This window comes from Pongo pygmaeus, chromosome 23 (genome assembly GCF_028885625.2).
Source record: "Pongo pygmaeus isolate AG05252 chromosome 23, NHGRI_mPonPyg2-v2.0_pri, whole genome shotgun sequence".
Taxonomy (NCBI): domain Eukaryota; kingdom Metazoa; phylum Chordata; class Mammalia; order Primates; family Hominidae; genus Pongo; species Pongo pygmaeus.
The window spans coordinates 43,282,394-43,298,511 of NC_085931.1; the positions used below are offsets into that span (position 1 = coordinate 43,282,394).

General features: G+C 41.5%; 1 pseudogene; it reads left to right on the forward strand.

Moving 5' to 3' along the window:
• The first annotated feature begins 8,314 nt into the window (after positions 1-8,314).
• LOC129023270 (large ribosomal subunit protein eL29-like) lies at positions 8,315-14,291 on the forward strand (annotated as a pseudogene).
• The last annotated feature ends 1,827 nt before the right edge of the window (positions 14,292-16,118 follow it).

Here is a 16,118-nt window from a genome sequence, read left to right on the forward strand (position 1 = left end):
TTGTGTATGTCTGTTGTTAAATGCACGCACTGATTTGTAACAAAACAGACCTCACCTCAAGTCCATAAGAATCATCCAAAATGGTATCTAGTGACATTCCTGGAACATCAGCCAATATTATTGACATAGAATGCAGTCACTGGGTCCTGAGGATTTCATCGGACGTTGGTTGCTGAAACTGAACTTTATCGGGTCTTTTCCTCTTCTACTGTGGTTTTCCACATTTCAACGTGTCACCTAACTGTCCTCAAACTTTACCTAAATCTTTGCAACTAAATGGAATCTTTATTCCCCCCTCTTCTGCTTTTCGAAGCAACCCTTTTCTTCCTGTGATAACACTCCCTGTGGCGGCTTTTGTGGTCACAGGGTTTGTAAACATTCAGACTTTTTGCAACTGCATATACTTTTATTCTTATTTTTCACTCTTCTCCCAGTTGTTGCTTTTTCTTTTAACCCTTTGAGGGAGTTAATTAGCCCCCTCTTCAACTTTTGTGGTGCACCTATTTATATTTGAGCCTCTGGGTTTTTGCTCAAATTGCTTTTCAATTTACTCACTGTTGAGGAAAGACATTATTTGGGGTTTGTAAGGTGTATCAAGCTTTTCTAAAGTGTAGACTTCTCTATACATAATTGCCTGTTTCCTAGAGTAGTTATCTGACAAGTCTATTCAGAGAGAAACTGGTCATGAAAAGAGCTTTCTGTAAACCTCTCCTCTAGAAGAAATGTCTCTAGTCACACGGTGCTTTCTCCCTTCTTGATTTTGTATCAGTCCAAAGCTAATCTGTCCTCACTCTGGATTGCATGAACTTGTGCCTTCTTGGGCATCATGTGTTATTAATTCTCCCTCTCTTCCAATTGTAAACGTGTTTTCTTTATTGCTTCTTACCATTTAACATAAAAGTATACTCATCTTTATTGGTGGGGGAGAATGAAAGTTTTCTTAACCATGTATCTCCCTTTAACTATTCCCACATCTCTCTTTTCAGCCAAACTTTTAGGAGAAGCAGCCCTCAGTTGATGTCTTTACTTTCTCACCTCTGGTTCACTCTTTCCCAACTGCTGACGCTCAGCTTACTCACACACATCCCCAATCACTGAGCTGCCACAGGCAATGGCATTTGTGGCTTTTCTGCCTTCTTGGCAAAATGTGACTCTGTTGATTGGGCGTATTAGGTATAAAGTACCTACTGACCAGGCCCTGTGCTAGGTGAGGCCATTACAGAAATGAGAAGCAGACAGCACCTCCCTTCCGATGAGACTCACCAGATCAGCCATTTCTGATGAACACTCAGGTGCCCTGACTCTCACTTTTCACTTTTGCAGGCTTTAGTTCATGCCACGTACATTTCTCTATTCCCCAAGTCTCCTTTCTCTCCAAACCCCTCCCCTTATTAGACACAGCTTTTTAAAGCAATCACGGTCATACCCATGGCTTCAATTGTTTTCTGTATGCTGTTATGACAATAGAATTTAATTGTTCTTATATAACAGTTTTATTTTATGTGACACCTCATTTGCTACAACCATAAATTCAAAGTTTCCCTAAGAAAGTAATCATTAAAAAGTTGTCATGTTCTTAGTATGTAAATTTGAGGAAATTTCCTTACTGGTTTGAGTTACTGTGTGTGTGTTACTTTTGAAAACATGAGTTGGGATGTCACAGAATGGACTTAGCCTACAGAGGTTTATATCCAATTTTCAACCAGAGGGTTCCATTTCAATGTGACACTTAAAGAGTTCAAAACTGTCTCATTCCCCACACCTCTTCCTCTTCCTCCATTCTCTGTCTAGGGGAGAATCACTGCTATTTACACAGTCCATCAAACTAGGGCCTTAGCAGCCTGTTTTTCCTTCCCCTCTTCCTCCACGTCTAATCACCAAGCACTTCCTGTTCTATCTCCCAAATGATCACAAAACTTTTCCTTCCACTTCAGTCACTGCTGCTGCCTTTAGCCTTACTGTTCTCCAGATGAACATAGGGTCTCTGAATTAGCCCCATTGCTTTCATCAAGCCCTCTCCATTGCGCAGAGTGATGTCACTGCAAACACATCGGATAGACTCCTCACCCCTGTGTGGTTCAGTGACTCTCGTCTCCAGAATAAAATTCAAACTTTACCCCAGCATCTAATTTTAGATCTGCATTTTTATTGCAGATTGATTCACTGTCCAGCAGTGTAGCCTCAGACAATTGAACCCTCTAAGCCCTTGTTTGCTCATCTGCCTGAATTCACCGAGGGTTAGGACTGTTTCATACATGCAGTATTGGCACTTATAAGAGACAATGTTGAATGAATGGGAGGCATTTTAAAATCCACATCAAAAAACTATTATTCTTTAAAAAAAAAATACTGATCTACAAGGTCACTTCCCCTCCAAGCATGACGTCTACCTTTACTTTCTGATAATCACGATCGGCTTGTGGGGATCAAGATTACTCAGGATTAAATCCTGGCCCCATCTTGAGCAGTCATGGAAACTTGGGGAAGCTACTTAACTTCTCCATCTAGATTGATTCTGTAAAATCCGTAAAATGGAATGGTTTCTGGGGGTTAAATTAGTATACCACAGTTGAACACTGACGGGCTTGCCAGATATTTACTATTCATCTTCATCAAATGAGGATAGTGGTATCCCACTGTGTGGTTCTCAATTTTGTGTGAGAAAAACATGCTTTATGCATTGTTAGTAAAAGAAATATCTGAATATCCCTGCCATGGAAGAAACAAACAAATGGAGAAAAGAGAGTTGGTAGGTCCTAGCATTTCAGAACTGGGAAGGATGAGTTCAGTCCCTATTTTATACACAAGGAAGGGAAAGTGTGATGTGTCCTAGGGTTTCATTCAAGTCACAGTCATCCCTCTTTATTGAGTGGGACCAGGGCTCCAGGAGTTGCTATGGTCAAATTGAAGACAAAAACTAACACTTGTAGAGAAGCATTTACTTACAAAAGCAGTCTGAAATTTGTATGTAACTACATTTGGTGAGCAAATGAAAGCTGCCAGACTCAGGAAAACAGAGATGCTAGTGGAACTGACTTAAGTAACCAGGGTTTTCTATTGAGTTCATTGCCCAGGGTGACTTCCAATAACAACCCCCACCCCGCTGCACTTTTCTCAGGACTGGAAAGCTCAGGCAGCCCAGGACGAATAGTGCAGTCACCGCAGAGGGGCAGGGCAGCCACAAGCTGGGCAGCAGCGGGGATGGGCATTGTGAGGCATGGGGTGGGTGTGTGGGGTCGGCCATTGTGAGCCACTAGCCTGACTTGGTTGTTTCCTGGTAAGTGGGTGACATAGGAGGCTTTGTGGGTACTAGGCATCGGCCAGGGCCAGCAGCCTTCAGTTTGTAGCTGGCAGTGGAAGGAGGAGGAGCTCCCACTACATTCTCTCACGGCAGTTTTTGTGCCTCTTGGTGTCTGTTGTGTGTCTTTCTTCTTTAAACAACATGGAAGTTCCCCACCTTCATAGACCAGCCAGTTCGAGAGGTGGCAGCAGAGTAAGGACTGAGGCCTCAGGCCTGCCTGGGGTCACACCACTTCTGCAAGTGGGGTGCCACCCCAGACTAGTGTGGCTGCTGGGGCAGCGCAGTCCGTTTCATTGAAGGCTCAGGCAGGAGCGAAGAGGAGTGTAGGTCCCCCATGGGGAGCAAACTTACTTGCTGCATGGGCCCCAGAGGTGGCCTCAACAGTGACTGTTGCAGGCCGGACGTGGCACCCTGCAATGAGTCTGAGATTCCTGAGGCTGTGGCAGTCGCAGCACCAGCATCCACTACTGCAGAGCCTGCCAAAATGGATTTGGGAGCCACGGAGGTCCAACACGGGCAGTACCTCAGCCGCCCGAAGATCCCCAAAGGTAAAGAAGCCATGGGTGCCATTTGCTCTCTGGCATTTCTCTGGCCACCACCGCCCCCACCCCTTTGCAGACCCTCACCCTCAGACACATCCTCAGCTTCCAGCTCCCTCCGGCCCACAGCCGGCTTTCCCAGGGCTAGGCATGGGGTGAAACCTGGTTCTGCCTCTTGTTGTTGTTGTTGAGCCTTCTTTGTTGAGGCCTTTTTGGTCTAGTCCCTCCCTTTTCTCAGTAAAATTTCAAATACTCCAGTTTTGGAGTCCCCATCCCATTCTCTATCCTTATCCATCCAGCTGGTCTGGTACCTAAGTGAAGGAGCCAGTTAAGGGCCCAATTCTTTCTTTTCTCCCATTCCTTAAGGTAGCTAATAATTGGGATAATTCAGACTCAAATATGTGGAGACTTCTTAAATTCAAAATACAGTTTTCCATGGAAGAGATTATATGGTATTCTTAATAGATGGTTTTAAGTCACATTGACAGAAGCTGCTTTATTTCTTCCAATTGTAATTTGAAGAAAGAAGGAAAAAAAATTGGGGGACATGCTTAAAATGACTGCAAAAGGTAGGAAATGTTACTGCCAGAGCTGTAAAGAAGTTGTTTTTGTGTTGGTTTTACCCAAAAGAGTTTAGCCATGGAGCTCTGATTACTTTAAAATTTCCACTTTGACATGAATGTCTCTCCAGCCCTAGAACAGTGTAGTCCCTATTTCATAGACAAGGAAGGGAAAGTGTGATGTGTCCTAGGGTTTCATTCAAGTCACACTAGACTGACTTGGTTGTTTCCTGGTAAGCAGCTGACATAGGAGGCTTTGTGGGTACTAGGCATCAGCCAGGGCCAGCAGCCTTCAGTTGGTAGCTGGTAGTGGAAGGAGGAGCTCTGACTACTCTCTCACGACAGTTTTTGTGCCACTTGGTGCTTGTTGTGTCCCTTTTTTTTTGAAATAAGACAGAAGGTCCCCACCTTCATAGACATAGAGATCCCATCTTATTTGTTTTTAAAAATAAGTAAATAGTGAGGGGAACCCTTGTGAGGATGATGGGAGACGGCTTCCAGAGAGGAATATCTTCTCTGCAATTCCTGAAATGGGAAGAAACTTGTTTTGGGAAAAGGACAGAAAGACACAACGGTGGCTGCAGCAGAGTGAAATGAATATGATGGGCTAAGGCCTTGTACATGTAGTGAGCATTGACAAAGAATATGGACTTTAGTTGAGATGGGAAACCACTGGAGGATTATAGCCTGGGGATTACTGTTAATTCTCCAAGAAAAAGACTGACCAGCGGCTCTGTGAGAATATACTGTAATGCAGGCAAGGGTGGAAGCAGGGAAACCAGCTAGGAGGTTGGTGGCATAGTTCAGGTGAGAGTCAACAGTGAAGAGACAAACAATAATGACCTGAAATAGGCTGACTTGAGAATCTTTAGATTCAAGTGATCCTAAAAGTAGGTAATAAAGTGATAAATAGAGAAGTCACAGAAAAAGAAATGCAGATGATCCTTAAACACATCTTCACACATAAGAGAAAGGCAAATGACAACTATACTGCAGTGTCTCTCCTGTTAAGTGAAATTCCAAAAACGTGGCAATACATTCTTTGGTTTGGCTGTAAGGAAAGTTGCATGCATATATTGCTGGTGGAAATGCAAAATGGCTTAACTCCACGAACGGGGAATTTGGCACAATCTCACAACCTTGCAAATGCATTTAAACCGGAAATCCTACTTTGAGGCATTTTATCCTGAAGGTATACTCCATAAATATGAAACAACCTATGTACAAAGTCCTTGTTGCATTATTTTCAATAGCTCAATATTGAAAATAACTGAAATGTCTAGTAAGGAACTAGTAAAATTAACTGGTACTTCCACCTAAAGGAGAACTATGGAGCTGTAAACAAGGGTAAGATGTCTTTTTACTGCTATGGAGTGATTCCCAAGATAGGTTACACAGAAAAGCAAAAAGGGAGAACATGCAGTAATATACATGAAAAAAGCAGGTGGAATAATGTGTGATTATTAAAACAAACAAAAAAACAACGTTGGGGAATTCTTGATGCTGACCTGTGACTGTTTTCTCCTTAACTTCAGTGGGTAGCCAAAGTGCGTATTTTCTCAAAATGTTATTTTGCTATGGGTTTTCCAAAGGATGTTAACTGTTTACTTTTCACCCAGAAGCTTTGCTTTGTAATTGATTGTGCATTATGTATTAAGTAGACTGCTCTTGCATTTTATTTGATCCTCTCAATGTTCTAAGTTAGGTGTAACATGAGAATTTTACTTGTGTTACATATGAGAAGGCTGGTTCTAAGAAGTATAAATTGAGCTTTTCAAGGTTTGAAAAAATAAGAGTCAGATCAAGAATGTAAATTCTAGACAAACGGCAGATAAAACCAGAATTTATTAAAAGGTGCATATGAGCTGCTTTGGATACTACCTTTAAAAAAAAAAACAAACTTTCATTTAGTTTACAAAAGTAGTTAAGCCTCAGGATTAAAACCATTTTATTTCTAATGAGAAATAAAATAGAGATACTTGTCACTCAGTAATGCTTTTTCTTTTTAAGAGACAGGGTCTTGCTTTGTCACCCAGGCTGGAATGCAGTGGCATGATCATAGCTCACAGCAGGCTCAAATGATCCTCCCACATCAGTCTTCCACGTAGCTAGGTATACAAGAGCTCACCACCACACCTGGCTGATTTTTAAAATATGCTTTGTAGAGAAGAAGTCTCACTATGTTGCCCAGGCTAGTCTCAAACTTCTGACCTCAAGCAATCCTCCTGCCTTAGCCTCCAAAAATGTAAGGATTACAGCCATGAGCCAGCACACCTAGCCCAGAAATGTTCCCAAAAGTCTGAAAAATGAAGTTAAATGCTATCAACAAATCTATAAATGGATAGAAATATACTATGATATATCAAATGTCACAGCTAAGTCATGGTCACTACAACATTGATTAAAACGTAAAACACTTTAGGCAAGTCTGAGAACAGAGAGGAAGTACAGGATTGCTTTGGAAGCCAGAATTAGGATTGTCAGAGCTGGGAAAGCAGAAGCAAGGCGTGAGTGTACACAGGACTGGGGCACGCAGCAGCTCCATGGTATGCTGTGTGTGTCCTCTTACATGGCAGGCCACCTCCAGGCCAGCAGATGAGAATCACCTGATGGGTAGAAACAGTGGATTTACATAAAATCTCAGACTGTGCATCATAACTGAGAGACTTTAAATGTTTGTCTTATGGGTCATAAAGCTAATCAAAGTGACAACACAGGGATAATAGAGCAGGTGAGTAAATGCAGTAAGCCACCTGCCACCTCTCCAGGACATCAACCATCCCAAAGAAATATTGGGGCAGCAGGATTTGACGAAGCTTGTGAGAAGAGCTCTCAGTTCAGGGTCCAGGGCATGATTTAGAGGACTCAGGTGTTGAGGGGTCTCTGTTCCCAGGGAACAAACTACATTCTTGCCCCAGATCTTCATGCCTCACTGTGGTAACTCTGGGGAAGTCACTCAAAACGTCTAAGTTTTAATTCACTGAATTGGAAAATACAGGTTGTAGTCCCTGCTCTGCCTGTCCCTCGGGGCTAATGTGGGGATCAAGAAAATCACAGATCTTTTTCATGAGCTGGAAAGCATCATGCCCATGGCAACAGTGAAGTCACTTTCCACCCTCCCCTACCCGGGAGCCATACACGCTCCCTCTCTCTGTATTCAACCACTACCAAGTATCTGGATTATTCTTCCAGACACTGAATGATTGAACACTGTTGGGCATTTACAAAGCATGAGTCTTCTTAAGCCTTTACCTGTTATCTCATCCTTTTTAGCCCTATAGATCTTAGTAGGTCTATAGCATAGATCTACTAACATTCCCACATCTCAGAATAGGGAACTGAGGTACAGAGGGATTCATTTCACTCTCCCAGGTATGTGCAGATTCTAAGTAGGATTTGAACACCCAGGCCATTCTTAGTAACTTGAATCTGCTGCTTTTCTATATTGTCTCATCTAAATAAAGGTATCTGCCTGCACGAACAGTCCGTTTTAAGTGCAATGAACCTCGCAAAATCTTCCTAGAACCCAAATCTAATTCAGGTAGAGCTGAAAAGCAGACGGTAAAAACTGGGATCAAAACTTTCATCTGTGAATAAGTTTTTACTAATTTCTCTGCTGTCCTCTGCCAGCAACATGTCAAGCACTGTCTTTATTATAATACATTTCCTAGAATCTATAAGAAGTCTGGTCTACCTTGCATGTTTGGCCACCCACCTCAAGTGCTGGGCAACAAAAATATGGAGACGGAACAAACTTTGGCCTGTAGAAAATAAAGGTAGTGCGGAAATTAAGTCATTAAGTTCATTTAAGCAAATAATCGCAGTTTATTCCTTCAGTGCCCCATATTAGAGAAACTCAGTAAATGTTACGTCATGTTCTTCATTTATTTCATTCATTCATTTCATTTGTGCCAATTTAAGTGCATTAAATCAATGGTGGGTGATACAACCGCACAAGTAAAGTAACATTGACAATGGTTCTTTTTTTTGTGCGTGTGAAAAGGTCTCATTTGTCGCCCAGGAGTGCATTGGTGCAATCACAGCTTACTGCGATCTTGACCTCCCCAGGTTCAGGTGATGCTTCCACCTCAGCCTCCCAAGTAGCTGACCATAAGGCACATGTTACTATACCAAGCTAATTATTATTATTATTTTTGTAGAGATGGGATTTCACCATGTTGCCCAGGCTTGGTTCACTTTTGATAGTAAAGGACATCTCAAATGTTTAGACATTTGCCTTCAGTTGGGTCAATTATGAATACAGCTATTATAAACCTGCCTGTGTCTTGTTTGGAAACATAATTTTTAAAATGTAACTGAGGAAATACTTAGGATTATGATTACTTGCTTGTATGGTAAGACTACATTTTTCTTCCTAAGAATTTTAGTAGAATTTACCAGTGAAATCATCTCAATATAGTGTTTAGTTTTTTGAAAATATATTAATCTTTGATTCAATTTCTAAAATAAATATAGGCCTATTCAGATGATCTATTTCTCCTAAGACTTTTGGTCTTCTAAAATAGATTTTAAAAATTAGCTCATTTCATTTACTGTATCCAATTGTGAGCACATATGTGTTCAGAATATTTCTTTACTATTTTTTGATCTGACTCCTCTTAAACAGATATTATGAGTATACTGTGACTTCTTTCTTTCCTTTGTGGGTAGCCAAGGTAGAGGTTTATCAATGTTACTGATCTTTTCAAAGAACTGGCTTTTGGTTTTGTAGATTTTCTCTGAGGATTTCCTGTTTTCTATTCCATTGTATTCTGCAATCATTATTTATTTTTCCTCTGTTCTATATTACACTGCTGTTTTTCTCTCATTGCCCAAGTTGAAGCTTAGATTATGAATTTAGATATTTCTCATTATTGACACAGCATCCTGAATGTAGCTCATTGAATGTAATCTCATTAAAATGCACACTTAATAATTAAAATGATAAATATGCATGCTTCACTACAATTTGAAAAACACAACAGGGTAGATGATCCGTGTAGTGGCAGGATATGTAGATCCACGGAACTTAAATGATCTTGTAACATTTCATAAAATAGGGAATTTGCCTGGACCTTCAAATGGGGAGGAGGTGTGATGAGATGCTGTCACTGAACCATACAGTGCCGTTATGTATTAAACTGTTCTTAAGGTGACTATTTCACATTCATGAGGTTGCCCTAGCTAGAAAGCCAAGGCTCTTTCATTTCTTTCTGCCCCTCTTCTTTGCCTTCCTTCAACACCAAGGAGAATGGTCCAGCAGCAGCTCAGTCCGTGCCTGTCAACCACCCACCTCCACACTCCAGCCCCGGTCCACATCCCCCAAGGCTCCTTGTGGGATTCCTCAGCAGCACCAATGCACTGACTGTCACTCTATCTTCTCCTAGGTCCTGTTGAAGATCTGCAGGCGTCTGCACATCGCAGTGTGGAGAATATATCAGAACTTGTAACACGTATTTCTTTCTCTGGAAGACAAATGTTTTTTGTTTGTTTGTTTTCTGGGGCTTCTAGAATATCAAGTGAATATCATTTTTTACTGCCATCATGATTCAGGTCTCAGCTGATAATGGACTCTAGCGACCAATCACTGGAGGTTATGACCAACTGAGGCCTGATTGACGATGGCCGTCAAAGGATGACATCACTTACAAACTGTTTGGTAGTGAGTGTATTTCTCAGTAGCAACCTTTTCTCCTTGAAAAATAATTTTGTATATGCCAGCCAACATGGAAACTTGCTAAATATTCCAAAAAACCCACTGCATTTTCCACAAGCATCCTCTATGCTTTATTTGGGGGCCAGTGACTTGATCACTGTTTCACATCCGGTTTATTTCACGAAGTGAATAAAAGGCCTTTGCCAACAGAACCCAGCACGATCTGATCCTCATGGTGTTTATTTTTTTTTCTCTTGTTGCAGGAAACATCTACAGCCCAGTACCAACACCGTACATTTTTTTTTTTTTTAACGATTTAGATGTAGTTGACATGCAAAACAATTTACCCATTTAAAGTAGGTGATTCAGCGTTTTTACTATATTCACAGAGTTGTGCAACCATTGTTACAATCTAATCTTAGAACCTCTTTATTCCCTCCTCAAAGAAACCCCACTAGTAGTCACTCCTGTTTTTCCCAACTCCCACACCCCTGGATCTAGGCAGCCATGAATGTACTTTCCTGTTTCTATAGTACAGTGCCTTTCTGTATTAACCGGTTCTTAAGGTGACTATTTCACACTGATAAGGCTGCCCTAGCTAGAAAGCCAAGGCTCTTTCATTTCTTTCTGCCTCTCTCCTTTGCCACCAAGGACAATGGTCCAGCAGCAGCTCAATCCATGCTTGTCAACCACCCACCTCCATATACTCCAGCCCCGGTCCACACCCTCCAAGGCTGCTTGTGGGATTCCTCAGCAACACCAATGCACTGACTGTCACTCTATGTTCTCCTAGATTTTGTAACAGATCTTGATGAGGGTCCATTTGGTGGTCTGGAGGACGAGATGTCATCCAACATGGTAAGATGCATTTCTTTGTCTGGAAGATAAGTGTTTTTCTGGGTCCTCTCGTCTTATTAATGAAATGAAGATATAAAAATCTGACCATGTACATTATAGAAAGCAAATCCAATTTTTTTTTTGTTGGGGGGAATATCAAGGGAATATCATATTTGACTGCCGTTGTCCATCAGGTCTTAATGGATCAGGGACCCTAGTGACCAGTCACTGGAGTTTATGACCAACTGAGGCCAGTTGGATAACGGTAGTCAAAAATGAGAGCATCACTTACAAACTATCTGGTAGTGAGCATATTTCTCAGTAGCAACTTTTTCTTCTTGAAAAATAATTTTGTGTTTGCCAGCCAACATGGACTTGATAAATATTCCATGAAAACCCACTGCCTTTTCCACAAGCATCGTCTATGCTTCATTCGGGGGGCCAGTGACTTATCACTGTTTGGCATGTTTTTAGAATCTTTTCATTTCCCCTTCAAAGAAACCCCACAGCCATTAGTAGTCACTTCTCTCTTTTCACCAACCCCCACACCGCTGGCCCTAGGCAGCCACTCATCTACTTTGTTTTTCCAGATTTGCCTACTCTGGCAATTTTTTTAAATTTTAATTTCTACTTTAAGTTCAGAGATACATGTACAGGATGTGCAGGTTTAAAGATACTTTGCCTTTCCTGATTTCTTTTGTCAATTAATTTTGATATGAAAATCTCACAATGCACATTATGTACAACATATACAATTCTCTTTGTGGGGGTGAAATTCAGTGGGAGTGTAATTCAGTGGGAGTGTCTTCCTAATATGTGATACACTGGGAGGTTTTTAAAAGACAGCATCCATTATTGGCTGTAATGCGGGGCATTTTCTTCAACACGTTTTCCACTTTGGGTTAAGCATTGTGTGTTTGCCTATTAAATCGGCTTTAAAGGTAAATTCTGTGAATAAAGATCTTAGTTTTCCATAGGCATCCTCATAGTTTTTGGGGATGTTGACCTATGGCTCAACCACCGTACTGCTTCTGGTTTTCTAACATTGTCAAGGGAATAACAGATCTATGTGAAGTGCGCAGCAGAATCTGATCCTCATAAGGTTTTCCTTTGTATGATTGCAGCTAACATTGCATGGCAGCAAATGCAGTAAGTACCATGAAGTTATTCACCTCATGAGGGACAAACTTGTTGCTTGAGCGTATAGAAACCTGATTCTAGGATTCTGCTGGGAAGGAGGACTGGGGGGTCTCGTGAGAGAAAGTGATTTTGCTGGTATAGGACTCTGGCCAGAGAGGCTGTAGCAGGGTCTGTCAAGGTAGAGCAAAGACCAGGGGATCATGTGTGAGGCAGCATGGCTTCAGCTGGAGGAGGAGTGGGTGAGTCACCCTTTCTAATCACTTGTACTGATGTTTTCGTTTCTAAAGAATGGTTTCTGGGGAGCCTCAGTGAAGAGGACCACCCCCCAGGTAGGGAACGATTCCAGGTAGGACCTGATGGGAAAGGGTTCCCAAGAGCCTTCAGGTTATCCCTGCTGCTTGAGGGGCTGAAGGAGGGGGTATGAAATCGGAAACAAAATGAAAATATGTGTGAGGTCTGGTTTGTTCTTTTCAAAGTTTCTTGGCATAAATGTAAGAACTGTCTCTAGGGGCTATATGGATGCTGTGTTCATAAGGGTACTTTGCAGTATACCTGCTCTCTTCTGCCCAGTGAAACAACAAAACCTTTGGTTTGGATTAATCAGCACTCCTTGGGGTTGTGCACAAGGGCTATAGGGCTGGGCACTGAGTGTCATCTGTAATGAAAGGACTCTGTGGGACACAGCTCTCTCACAGGCATTTACTTGAACTTAGAGAAAAAGTTCTTCTGCTGTATGCCAAGGGGAAGCTGGTAATCACTCTCTCAACTTTGAGGACTTGTTATAGCACGTCCATGTTTCTGTCCTCACTGTGCGTTTGAAGGGATTGCCCATGGGTGGATGGCAGAGTGAATATTCACTCTGGCCTCACTGGTAAAGCTCCAGTCTCCTGGGAAGGCAGGGGAGAAGTCTGACCTTGAGCATGTTTCCAGCCTCCACTTCCCACCCCTACTACAGATTCTGAGATGAGGCTTCTTTCTCTTCAGTTCTCTAATTTTTTGGGAAGCCAAGAGTTCCTTCACACAGAAGATGGCATTACACTATTTCCTGTCTTCTAAAATTAGGCTTCAGTTGTTGTCTAAGTTGATATTTACAAGTTAAGTTCTAGTCTTTTTATTCACAGATTGCTAAGAATTATGCAGGAAGCTCTACATGATAAAATGTGCGGATAGCACATAGGTCTGTCCATGCTACGGATGACATTTTTTATCCTTGGAGGATCCTCATTTTACATAATGAGATATAAAACTAAGTGGGCACCCTCTATCCAGTCTGGGGCACTTCATTAGACCCAGAACTCTGAGTTTGATGCTGCCTATCATTTGCTTTTCCTCATGAGACTCCCCCGACCACCTAGGCATCGCCAGCACCTTCTTTATTAGAGACCCTCAATCAGCATCAAGGTCTAGAAGAAAACATCAGAGAGGGTGAGATGGAGCTCCCCTGTGAAGTGAAGACAGCCCTGGTTCCTCCATTAAATTTCTTACACCGTTAAGTCTACTTCTTCCTTAAGGTCACTACTCTGACTGCTAATGAATTGTTTAGACTTCTCCAGATTTGGACTATTATGTATAGAATAAGTCAATATGTATTTCTTCATGTCTGGCTTTTTTGGGCACATTATGATTTTGAAATTCATTCATGTTCTTAAGTGTAACTATAGTTCTTTCATTTCTTTCTTGCTTACTATTCCACTGTAGCCACATATTATAATGTATCCACTCTACTGTTGATTGACATAAGAATTTTTTTCTCCTTCCGGTTCTAGGTGCTTCGGGTGGCACGGCTTAAGGTGCAGACATGATCAAATCCAAGAAGCACACCACCCACAACCAGTCCCGAAAATGGCCCAGAAATGGTATCAAGAAACCCTGATCAAAAGATGTGAGTCTCTTAAGGGGGTGGATGCCAAGGCCCTGAGGAACATATGCTTTGGCAAGAAGCACATAAAGAAAGGCCTAAAGAAGGTGCAGGCCAACAATGCTAAGGCCACGAGTGCACGTGCTGAGGCTATCAAGGCCCTTGTAAAGCCCAAGGAGGTTAAGCCCAAGATCCCAAAGAGTGTCAGCCATAAGCTCGATTGACTTTCCTACACTGCCCACCCCCCAAGCTTGGGAAGTGTGCTTGTGCCCGCATGGCCAAGGGGCTCAGACTCTGCTGGCCAAACGCCAAGGCCAAGGATCAAACTAAGACCCAGGCTGCTACTCCAGCTTCAGTTCCAGCTCAGGCTCCCAAAAGTGCCCAGAGGGCTTCAGAGTAGAGATCTCTGTCTGCCAACGTGAGGACAGAAGGACTGGTGCGACCCTGACCTCGGGCTGCCATCTGCAATGGGGCTAGGGTCATCATGTGCTATTTGTACAAATAAACCTGAGGCAGGAAAAAAAAAAAGGAATTTTTTTCTTTTTTTTTAAAAAATAATTGTGGCTATGACAAGTAATGGTGCTTTGAGTATTTTCGTCAATGGTTTTGGAATACTACTGGCACTCATTTCTTTGAAGTAGACTGTTAGAAGGGAACATATCTTTTATTGTCATGAACAATACCAAATGTTTTTCAAAATGATGATGCCAATTCATGCTCCTGTAGCAGCACATGTGAGCAGACATTTCTCCAAATCCTTGTGGACTCTTAGTTTTATCTCTCTAAAAATTCCATCACTGTGGCTAGTCTTTCATTTGTATATCATTTTACCTAAAAATTTTAACCAAAAAAAAAATCTGTTTTAATCTAATGATGCAGCACAGGTTTGTTTATACCAGTCTCACCACAGACACATAAGTAATGCAGTGTGCTGATATTACTACAGCTATGAAATTACTAGGCAAAAGGACATTTTCAGCTTTCTTATAATCTTACGGGACCATCATCATATATGCAGTCTGTCATTGACCAAAATGTCATTATGCGACATATGACTGTACTTAATATGCAGCTGCTTAAGTTATAAGAATCAAAAGGTGACTGATATAAATGGAGTATTCGATACTATACGGGCACTTCTCTATGTTGCCTCCTTGAAGCATCACAATCATTTTGGGGCATAAATTAGTTTGGTTATATTCATTATACAGATGAGGAATGTGAGTCTCAGTTAAGTAAATTATTCACAAGACACACCAAGAGCTGGATTTCTCTGACACCAAAGGCCAATCTATAACCTAACATGCTACCACCACTGCCTGTAGTGGTGAAGTAGACTTGCCATAAGATGAAGTTTGCTTCCACAGCTGGGCGTGTGAGTTTAGTGGGGTTGGCGTTACCCATTGCTCCATGAGTTCGAAATTGGTCTTGCAGAAACCCGGATGGAGAAGCTCTTGGCTGAGGGAGTGAAAAACTACTGAAAGGATATATGAGTGCAATTGAAGGATTACGCTTCCACAGAGCATGTTGTTGAGCCTCTCGGAGTAAGAACAGATAATCAAACAGAATCACCCAGTCCTCAGTTGTACCATTCAGTAAGCATCAGCATGCCACGACGCATGCTCAGTGCTGTGTTGCTGGGACATAAAATACATCTCAGGCACAGCCGCCCGAAACAAACCATTTTAAAATGCACTGGAAAGCAATGACTAATATGAGTGTTACAACTATCAAGTATAAAACACAGTAAGCCATTATGTTTAATTGTGTTCTAGTGTTAAATATTAACATTAAAAAAAAAGGCCAAGTCCATCTTAAATCTTGATAATGGCATCCAAATAAAATAAACTTCAGGAGCTGGTGGACTATACTATGTAATATTAGCAATTATACCTCTAAATAATTGTATATTCTTTACTTAGAAATTTAATTTCAAAGTGGGTATTCAGGTTAGTTTTTTTTTTGACAAGTAAACTCTTATAAAGTAAGGAAATAGTTTTTTTCTTTTAGAAATATACCACATCTTACACACCAAAGTAAATGTTCTTCAAAGAAGTCACCGTGGGAACCCATGCACATACAATTTTGTTTTAGTTTTAATTTTCAGTAAACAAAAGGGGACCCAATGAAGTACTTGTCACCTTCAGTTTCTCACTTCCACTCCCCAGAGACAACCAGCATTAAACATTTTTGTGTATATCCTTCCAAAGATATTCTTCCCATATAT